This window comes from Tachyglossus aculeatus, unplaced genomic scaffold (assembly GCF_015852505.1).
Source record: "Tachyglossus aculeatus isolate mTacAcu1 unplaced genomic scaffold, mTacAcu1.pri scaffold_241_arrow_ctg1, whole genome shotgun sequence".
In the NCBI taxonomy this organism is placed as follows: domain Eukaryota; kingdom Metazoa; phylum Chordata; class Mammalia; order Monotremata; family Tachyglossidae; genus Tachyglossus; species Tachyglossus aculeatus.
In genome coordinates this window covers 49,048-58,494 of record NW_024044956.1, presented here as the reverse complement: position 1 = coordinate 58,494, position 9,447 = coordinate 49,048, and the positions used below count along the sequence as shown (strand labels likewise).

At 49.0% G+C, this 9,447-nt stretch overlaps 1 pseudogene; it reads left to right on the top strand.

Annotated features, from left to right (window-relative positions):
• The first annotated feature begins 425 nt into the window (after window positions 1-425).
• Window positions 426-8,412, top strand: LOC119923758 (annotated as a pseudogene).
• Window positions 8,413-9,447: the final 1,035 nt, after the last annotated feature.

The window sequence follows — 9,447 nt, the reverse complement described above, 5'->3', positions numbered from 1 at the left end:
CGGCGAATTGCAGCGAGCCACTAGTGGCTCCGCTGGCCTCGATCTCCCCGTGGTGGAACACTTGATTATAACACCTGAGATGGGGGTTCAACGAATCCCCACTGGGGTCGCCGGCCCTCTCCCGAAGGGTACTGTGGGACTCATATTGGGCCATAGCTGACTAACTCAAAAAGGGCTGATTGTCCTTTGGGGAGTGGTGGATGAAGACTACTTGGGGGAATTAGCTGTTTTGGCATACAGCCTTTGGGTCATGCAATTCCCTGAATGCTCACGTATTGTTCAACTGGTGATCCTTCCTTTTTACGCTTTAGGCTCCGTTCGGACCAAAGATCCGCGGGGGTCAGAAGGTTTTGGCAGCTCCGGCATAGGAGCTTATTGGTCCGCTGTCATTGGGCAAGACCGGCCGAGATTGACAGTCCGTTTGAATGGACGAGACTTTATTGGTTTAGTAGACACTGGTGCTGACCGTTCGGTCCTAACAAAAAGGGACTGGCCCCGGGCATGGCCACTGCAAACCGGGGCTGCCCCGTTAGAAGGCACCAGAGAGGTTACCCTCCTCTCTCAAAGTGCCGCTTACCTACACTGGGAGCTTGATAGCCGATCAGGATACATTCAACCATATGTGTTAGATCGCCTCCCCATTAATTTATGGGGACGTGATCTTTTAGGACAAATGGGGGCCGTAATTACGACCGACAATTGTCACCCGTGTAATTCACCGCGCCTTTTTCCTTCGCGGCCACTGCAAAGGTCGGGGTCAACTGCCCAACTGCCCAACGAATAACGTGGGCTTCTGATACACCAGTATGGGTGGAGCAGTGGCCGCTACCAACCCCGAAATTGGCTGCTTTACAAGTGATAGTCATGGAACAATTAGCGGCGGGGCATATTGAACCCTCCGATAGCCCTTGGAATTCCCCTGTCTTTGTGATAAAAAAAAGCGCTCGGGGCCTGGAGGATGTTGACTGATCTCAGAGAAGTCAATAAGACGATGCAGCCGATGGGAGCGCTGCAACCTGAGCTCCCGAACCCGGCTATGATCCCTAGGAATTGGCGGATATTAGTAGTAGATATTCAGGATTGTTTTTTCTCTATTCCGCTCCACCCGGACGATCGTATTCGATTTGCGTTTTCAGTCCCCGTGGCCAACAGGACTCAACCTACTGCGCGATATCATTGGACGGTCCTCCCCCAGGGAATGAAAAATAGCCCCACAATGTGCCAGACTTACGTTGCGCTTCTGATAGCGCCGCTCCGCGTCAAGCATCCTGAAGCATATATTATTCACTATATGGATGACATATTATGGGCTTGCGCCACCGCAGCCCAACTACACGCCTTACGGCCTGCTCTTCTGGCGGCTCTAGAATCTGGAGGGCTGCAGGTTGCACCCGAGAAAGTCCAGACAAAGCCCTGATCACCTATCTGGGACATATTTGGACAGATCGGACAGTGTCCCCTGTGACCCCTACCTTGGATGTTTCAAAATTAAAAACCCTTAATGATTTCCAAAAATTACTGGGGGAATTAAACTGGGTGCGCCCTTATCTTGGAATCCCCACCGATCAATTATCTCACCTTTTTGTGACCTTGCGAGGAGCCCCGGAGCTCTCTTCCCCCCCCTCCCTTTCACCGCAAGCCACACGGGAGTTAGAGCAGGTAGTCAAAAAATTGGCTCAGGCTACGGTGGACCTTATCACCCCAGGGATACCCTTATCCGCCGTTGTCGTTCCCACCTCTGTCATGCCTACAGGGGTTATATGTCAAGAACAACAATTGGTTGAGTGGATGCATTTGCCCACTCAGCCCCGCCGCTCTTTTTCCCCATATCCGACTTTGGTAGCCCAGTTATTGGGTCGTTTAATTCGGCGCATTACCATCCTTTCTGGGATCGGACCCTCTGCATTATACCAACCATATACTTCAGATCAACTTGCTACACTTCTTGGCAACGATCCCGATTGGCAGATCCTTTTGGCAATGCATACCGGGGCTTGGGTTACTGATTTCCCAAATATTCCACGATTAAAGGTTTTCTCACCTTTTGCATGGGTATTCCCCTGCATCACCGTTCTGGACCCAATATCGGGGGCTACCACAGTTTTCACAGATGGAACGAAAGGCCGAGCCGCCTATTATTGTCCTCTGGACACTTCCCACGTTATCCCCATTCTGTCCCATTCCGCTCAACACACGGAACTTGTAGCTGTGACGTCAGTCCTTCGCGATTTCCCTCAATCACTTAATATTATCTCTGATAGCCGGTATGCATACTTTGTTACTCTTCACATTGAGACTGCAGCGCTCCGGTTTTCCGAGGCGGCCATTTTTCCTTTGTTCCAGGAACTTCAAGCAATGATTCGCCCTCGTTCTCGTCGTTTTTATATTTCTCATATTAGGGCACATTCGTTCCTCCCCGGACCATTGGTTGAAGGTAATGCTTGTGCAGACCTACTTACTAGGGAAATTGCTGGCGCACCAAGGGCGATTACTTTTGTTGCACCACTGTTGGCTCCGGCTCTTCTCCCTTTAGACGCTACAGCCGCAGCCTCGCATGCCCACCGGCGCTTCCACCAAGGGGCGGGAATGTTGCGACGTCAATTTGGCATTTCTCGGGAAAGTGTCTTTCCAGAAACAGAGGACCGCCCGATCTGCATACCTACAAGGACCATTCGTCGCGTCCTTTCTACAGCACTTCCTCCATCACCCTGCATACCTAAGGAACTGACAGAGAATCAGGGTACAGACCCCGCGACTCTCCCCCTGAAAGACGGCAACAACTGATCAGTGGTCATTTTCCTCCTCCACATCTTCCAAGGGGCAGAGCACAGAGAGATTGCACCACAGTCGATCAATCAATCCATCAGTTGTATTTATTGAGTGCTTACTGTGTGCAGAGCACTGTACTAAGCACTTGGGAGAGTATATGACAACAGAGTTGATAGACACGCTCCCTGCCCACAACAATCTCACAGACTAGAGGGGGAGACAGGTATTAATATAAATGAAGAAATTATAGAGCAGATTCAGCTGTAGATTTCCTGTCTCACCTTCCTCTCTCCTTCATCCCAAATTTCTTTGCAGGAGGCCTCTTCCGGTTTTGAGGAAAAATGAGAGAGTGGAGAGTATTTCCATGTCCTTCGGGACTGTGTTGGTGTTTCAAATCACCATCGGGACCTTGGTGAATGTACTCCTCCTGGTGTTTTATAACTGCACGGTGTCCATCAGCCCCAGGTTCAGCTCCTTGGATCTGCTTTTCAGCCACGTGACTTTGGCCAACACCAGGATTCTTCTCACCCTCGCAATCCTGGAGACAATGTCAGCCTGGGGATGGAGAAATTTCCTGAGTTACGTCGGATGTAAATTCCTCATGTACGGTTCTTAAGTGGTCCAGGGGCTGGCCATCTGCACCACCAGTATCCTGAGCGTCTTCCAGGCCGTCACCATCAACCCTGGAACCCCCCCACCCGCGCCGGTTGGCCCAGATCAAAGCCAGGTTACCCAGGGGTGTAGTCCTCTCCTGCCTCCTGCCCTGGGGCCTCAGTCCGCCTGTAGATTTAAGTATGTCAATACACATGACAGGCCCTAGGAACAGCAGCAGAGCTAAACTCGTGCTGGATCTCAAATATTGCATAAAAGTCAGTGTCAGCACGGAAGCCACGTTGCTCATCACCATCATGTTCTCCCTCCGTGACTTGTTCTTCATGTGGCTCATGTGCGCGGCCAGTGGCTACTTGGTGTTTGCCTGCACAGACACCACCAGTGCGTCCAGCACCTCCATGGCCCCGGATCTTCCCCTGGGATGAAGCCCGAGGTCTCGGCGGCCAAGAGGGTTGTGGCCCTGGTCGCCCTCTATGTCCTCCTCTATGGGCGGCAGTCCATCATGCTGAGTGTCATAATCATCATGAAAGAAAAATCTCCTCTGTTGGCGAACTGCCAAATGGTGTTAGGGTTCACCTTTCCAGTCGTCTGCAAGTTTTTGACTATTCACTGTGATTGGAGGATAAATACCATCTGGAAAAAGGAATCACCTGGTTCCAACGTAGATTTTCCATAGATTCCAACGGAAGCTGCCTATTCTCCACTCCAATTAAGTCCCGCTCCGATTAAGAGAACAGGTATCTTGATCCCAGCAGCAGCAAACCAAGAGAAACAGTGAGGCCTAGTGGACTGAGTTTGGAAGGACCTGAGTTCTAATCCTGGCTCCACCATGTGTCTGCTGTGTGACCTTGGGAAAGTCACTTCACTTCTCTGGGCCTCTGTTATCTCATCTGTTAAATGGAGATTAAGACTGGTAATCCTATGGGCCTCAGTTACCTCATCTGTGAAATGGAGATTAAGACTGGAAATCCATGTGGGACAGGGACTGTGTGCAACCTGGCTAGCTTGTATGTACTTGAGTGCTTAGAACGGCCCCTGGAAAATAGTAAATATTTACCACATACCATTATGAAAAAAAAAATCAAAGAAGGTCCCGTGGAATTAATAGAGTTTCAGGAAGGAGTTTTGAAGATGGGAAGCCCCGTGGTCTGGTGGACATTAAGGGAGAGGGAATTCCACTCAGGGGAAAGGAGGTGAGGTAGGGGCCTGAGTGGGGGGCGTTGGGAACAAGGCACAGTGAGATGGTGAGCTTGGGAGGAATGGAGAATGCAGATGTAGGGGAAAACAATGCATATCAATCGATCAGTCATATTTATTGAGCACTTACTATGTGAAGAACCTGGTACTCAGCGCTTGGGAGAGTACGATATAACAATGGAACTGGTGGTAGCCACATTCCCTGACCATGATGAGTTTAGAGTACAGTCTAGAGGGCAATGTGTAAATTGGATTGCTGCAGATTTCAGATGGTCCCACGCCCTGGCATGGGATGAAGCTCCAAACCTCAGAGCTTAACCAGAACACTATTATTAAACTATTTATTATATTAATGATATGTACATATCTATATATATATGCCAATTGTCAGCTGTGTGACCTTGGGCAAGTCACTTAACTTCTCTGTGCCGCAGTTATCTCATCTGTAAAATGGGGATTGTGCCTGTGAGCCCCACGTGGGACAACCTGATCACCTTGTACCCTCCCCAGCGCTTAGAACAGTGTTTTGCAAATAGTAAGCGCTTAACAAATGCCATTATTATTATTATTATCTATAATTTTATTTATATATTTTGTTGGTATTGACACCTGTCTACTTGTTTTGTTTTGTTGTCTGTCTCCCCCTTCTAGACTGTAAGCCCAAAGTTGGGTAGGGATTGTCTATCTTGCCGAATTGTACTTTCCAAGCGTTTAGTCCCTTGTTATACTCAGAGTAAGCGCTCAATAAACATGAATGAATGAATGGATCACAGAAAGGGAATGGTGATTAGTCCGTTGATGTTGTCATAGGAAGGAGTCCCAGAGTGGGAACCACATGGGAATGGGCAGTCATTTAGGTCGTGGGGACCGGGACAACATGCAGCCCACGATTCTGGCCTCCTGAGATCCCCGGACAGTCAGCAGTCTCAGCGTAGCCCAGAGCCCGTGCTTCCAAGGGGAATCCCCCAGGAAATAACCCAGCTGTCATCTGAGGAGACAGCGCAGGCAGCTGGAGAACCGAGAGAGGGAGGGAGGATCCTGAGAGCTCTCACCCCTCGCCCAGACCTTCCTGTCACTGCCACCAGCGTCCAGGAAAGACGAGATGGAGTGAGCCTCTCTTTCAGCAGAGGTCGGTGTTCCCCAGTCCACGACAGGCCCGGTGACTCCGGAGAGGAGCAGGGGAAAGGTGAGGGAAATTTCAGTAGGGAACTGGGATGACCAGGGTCGGAGTCACAATTTCGCTAAACTAAAAGCAGTGTTGCTTAGTGGAAAGATCATGGGCCCGGGAGTCTAGAGGACCTGAGTTCTAATCCCATTTCTGACACTTATCTGGTGTGTAACATTGGGCAAATAACTTCTCTTCTTTGTGTCTCAGTTACCTCATCCATAAAACGGGGATTAAGATTGTGAGCCCCGTGCGGAACAGAGACTGTATCCAGCCCGATTTGCTTGTATCCCCCGCAGTCATTAGTACGTGCCCAGCACATAGTAAACCCTTAACAGATACCATAAAAAATCCTGAGTAAGAGCTTGTTGATAGACTCAATTTTGCCATAATCCTTGTTTTTGCTGGAACATGTCTTGTCTAGGAAGCCGTCTGAGAATTTGCAAACTTTCATTCTACACTAGGAGCCTGTAAGGATGCAGTGTGCTGTGTTTCAGGATGAATTGGCTAGTGCAAGTAGTGTCTGACAAAGTGAATTGCACAGCACCAGCCTTCCCTAAACACATAGTGTTGTGATTACACAGCCCCTGTGTTCTAGATTTTTATAATCCCAAATGATGGTGATGATGATGATGACGATGTTGGCATTTGTTGAGCGCTCACTAATGTGCCAAACACTGTTTAAAGCGCTGGAGTTGATACACAGTAATCAGATTGTCCCGCGTGGGGCTCACAGTCGTCATCACCATTTTACAGATGAGGGAACTGAGGCACAGAGAAGTTAAGTGACTTGCCCAAGGTCACAGAACTGACAAATGTCAGAGCCAGGATTAGAACCCATAACCTCCGACTCCCAAGCCCGTGCCCTTTCCACTAAGCCACAGAACATATTAAGCACTTATTTTGTGCGGAACACTGGACACAACCTTAGCTGATGTTTCAGAATAAAATAGATGTCATCAACGTTTCTGCTTTCTGTTTTGTCCTGAAATAAGACAGAAGGCAGGACAAATTGACAGGTGAGGTTCCTCTTCTAGACAGCAAATTCACTGTGGGCAGGAAACGTGTCTGCCAACTCTGTTGTAGTGGACTATCCCAAGTGCTTAGTACAGTGCTCTGTACACAGTAAGTGCTCAATAAATACCATTGATTGATTAATGGATTGATTGAGGTTCATCCCCGGACAAGGACATTACCTTGCCGGGTGAATTTCTCCAAGGATAGTTTTAATCTCTGTCTGAAATCAGGTCCTAATATGACGCCCAAGGACATCTTGCAAGATATGCCCAACGTCTCCAAGGTGAAGGAGGTCCTTCTGCTGGGATTCTTGGAGATTCAGGAGCTGCAGATAGTCCATGCCACACTGTTCCTCCTGGTCTACCTGGCGGCCCTGAAGGGGAATCTCCTCATCGTTGCCACTACCGCCCTCGACCAGCGCCTCCATATGCCCATGTACTTCTTTCTTAAGAACCTGTCCCTCATCGACATCTGCTACATGTCCGTCACCATCCCTAAATCCATCTACAACTGCCTGACCGACCATAGATCCCTCTCTATCCTGGGCTGTGTCACACAAGTCTTCTTGGCGGTTTTCTTTGCAGCTGTAGAATATTTTGTCTTCATCATCATCATTATCAATCGTATTTATTGAGCGGTATGTGCTGAGCACTGTACTAAGCGCTTGGGAAGTACAAATTGACAACGTATAGAGACAGTCCCTACCCAACAGTGGGCTCACAGTCTAAAAGGGGGAGACAGAGAACAAAACCAAACATACTAACAAAATAAAATAAATAGAATAGATATGTACAAGTAAAATAAATAAATAAATAAATAGAGTAATAAACATGTACAAACATATATACATCTATACAGGTGCTGTGGGGAAGGGAAGGAGGTAAGATGGGGGGATGGAGAGGGGGACGAGGGCAGAGGAAGGAAGGGGCTCAGTCTGGGAAAGCCTTCTGGAGGAGGTGAGCTCTCAGTAGGGCCTTGAAGGGAGGAAGAGAGCTAGCTTGGCGGAGGGGCAGAGGGAGGGCATTCCAGGCCCGGGGGATGACGTGGGCCGGGGGTCGATGGCGGGACAGGCGAGAACGAGGTACGGTGAGGAGATCAGCGGCGGAGGAGCGGAGGGTGCGGGCTGGGCTGTAGAAGGAGAGAAGGGAGGTGAGGTAGGAGGGGTCGAGGTGATGGAGAGCCTTGAAGCCCAGGGTGAGGAGTTTCTGCCTGATGCGCAGATTGATTGGTAGCCACTGGAGATTTTTGAGGAGGGGAGTAATATGCCCAGAGCGTTTCTGGACAAAGATAATCCGGGCAGCAGCATGAAGTATGGATGTCCTATCTTCACTGTGATGTCCTATGACTGCTAATCCGCCATCTGCCTCTCCCTGCGCTACGAGGTCGTAATGAACAGAGTGGCCTGTGGAAAGATGGAGGCTGCCTCGTGGCTCATTACGGGCTTGTTTGGGATCTTGCTATCTGCTTTGACCTTTTCCCTGTACTTTTGCAGGTCCAACATCTTCCAGCAGTTTTTCTGTGACATGCCCTCTCTGCTGAAGATCACCTGCTCCAAGGGCCATGTAGCCATCGATGTGAGCGTCACTGCCGCGTTAGCGTTAGATGCCATCTGCTTCATTCTCATCATCATCTCATACATGCACATCTTCTAGGACGTGCTGAGGATGCCGGCCACCGAGGGCCAGGCCAAAGCCTTCTTTACCTGCCTGCCTCACCTCAGCGTCGTCACTCATTTTGTCATGTCTTATTTCTGTGCTTACTTGAAGCCACCCTCAGATTCCCCCTCAATACTGGACCTGCTTGGTGCCCATGTTCTACACGGTGGTGCCCCCCTCCCTGAACATCTCATCTACAACCTGAGGAACCGAGACGTGAAGGCCGCCATGGGCAGAGTCCTAAAAGGGTCACCCACCCAGTCTCTGCTCTGGGACGAAATGTCTCCTTCCTTGTGCAAATAATCTCACACCACCGCTTAACCAAGAAATTGCACTTGGATCTAGCCATATTCTTAGCTGTACTTCTGGGTTCACAGAAAATACTGGATGTAGCTGTATTGTCAAAGTCTGGGAGGGAGTCGGCTAAAATTGAAGTATGACTGACAATCCAGTTTTGGAGAGGCATCGTGGCCTAAATGAAGGGGAGTCCCTTTAGACTGTACAGTAGGCACGGAATTTGTTTAACAACTCTGTTAAAGTGAACTCTCCCAAGTGTTAAATACAGTAAATCATGCTTTGAGATAGTTCTAATCCCTGCTCTGCCACTTATCTTCTGTGTGACCTTGGTTGAGCCACTTAACTTCTCCATGCCTCAAATACCTCAATGGAGATTAAAATGGGGATTAAGACTGTGAACCTCCGGTGGAACAACCCTATTACCTTGTATCTACCCCAGTGCTTAGAACAGTGCTTGGCACATAGCAAATGCTTACCAAATACCATATTTTTAAAAAAAATTTATCATGGCCTAACGGAATGGGAATCTCTCTGGACTGTAAGCTCATTGTGGGCAGGGAACGTGTCTACCAACTCTGTTATACTGAACTTTTCCAAGTGCTTAGTACAGTGAATGAGACTTGAACTCTGATGCCAGCTCTGCTACTGGCTTGCTTTGTGACCTAGAGGCAGTGACTTAACATACCTAGGATATCTCTTCCTCTTACTCTCTGAACCCCTGTGGGACAGGAATTG